The sequence below is a fragment of the Brachyistius frenatus genome, unplaced genomic scaffold (assembly GCF_029030835.1).
Source record: "Brachyistius frenatus isolate BFR_SWC_R1_liver_20210118 unplaced genomic scaffold, ASM2903083v1 Contig_333, whole genome shotgun sequence".
NCBI classification, from domain to species: Eukaryota; Metazoa; Chordata; class Actinopteri; family Embiotocidae; genus Brachyistius; species Brachyistius frenatus.
Genome location: NW_027210932.1, coordinates 65,001 through 66,174, shown reverse-complemented (window position 1 = coordinate 66,174; position 1,174 = coordinate 65,001). Strand labels below are relative to the sequence as shown.

At 43.0% G+C, this 1,174-nt stretch overlaps 1 protein-coding gene across 1 annotated transcript in view; it reads left to right on the top strand.

Annotated features, from left to right (window-relative positions):
• Positions 1-397: 397 nt before the first annotated feature.
• The window catches only part of serpine1 (serpin peptidase inhibitor, clade E (nexin, plasminogen activator inhibitor type 1), member 1), a 5,080-nt gene continuing 4,303 nt past the window's right edge, over positions 398-1,174 (top strand). The window contains exon 1 of the mRNA XM_069723548.1: positions 398-465. The gene's annotated coding sequence lies outside the window, so the exon portion shown is untranslated. The remainder of the gene's footprint in view (positions 466-1,174) is intronic.

The window sequence follows — 1,174 nt, the reverse complement described above, 5'->3', positions numbered from 1 at the left end:
GTGCATGTGTGTGTGCGTGTGGGTGGGTGGGTGCTTGTGTGTGTGCTTGTGCATGTGTGTGTGCTTGTGTGTGTGTGTGTGTGTGTGTGTGTGTGTGTGTGTGTGTGTGTGTGTGTGTGTGTGTGTGTGTGTGTGTGTGTGTGTGTGTGTGTGTGTGTGTGTGTGTGTGTGTGTGTGTGTGTGTGTCTGAAGAGTTATGTAACTTTCCATCTGCTCCATCATGAAGAGACAGAAAGAGTGAAAGGAGGGAGAAGGATGTGTGTTCATGACAAGGAAGTCAGTCCAGACAGGGGCAGATGACATCATCGTCTGTGTGTGTGAGAGTGTGAGGGGGGGGGGGGCGGGTCTTCAGGCCGTGCAGCTCCACTGTATAAATAGACAGGAACTGTTTGAGTGGTTCAGACTGAAGCAGCAACAGCAGAGAAGAATCTAAGTGAACAATCAGAGACCTGCAGACATCAGGAGGTGAGAACTTCACTTGCTTGGCTGGCTGGTTATAATGTTCATGACCCGATTTGTGAATATATTTTAATATGTGAAGGTTCTTGTCTTGTATGACAAAGGTGTTTAATGTTTGTGTGTTGGAAAGCTTTGAAACAGCATGAATTAGATATGAATATGTTGTATATGATGTTGTAATATCTGCATGCAGTCTAACTTCTTCAGCTGTTAATTAACCATGAAAACAGAAGCAGTGAACTCAGAGGACATTTTGCGAATGACGGGTGTGAACACAATCAGAAGAAATCTGCAGCAACAAGACAGTTTAATTCTATTATTTCCTGTAAAATAAAACATTTGTTTTTACACACATTACACACAAACTGTAAAGATACAATTTTAGACACAACATTAAGAGGTAATAATAAATTCCGAGTATTGATGAGCTTCACTCATTATTACACACACATGTGGTGTTCACTTCATTTCAGAGCAAAAGTGGTATTTGCTCTGAAAGATGGAAACCAGTGTTTTGATCAGAAGACAGCGGCCGTGAGCCTCCTGAGTACTTCAGAGGATTCTCCGCACAACTGAATAATCCACCAGTGAAAGAGTTCTCTCCAGCTGACAGTGAGCTGTTATGCAAACAGAGGTCACGGTGCTGATCTGGGAACAGTGATGATGCTCTCACTACACAAACACTATTGATGTCTGCAGTGGAAAACCAGAGTTC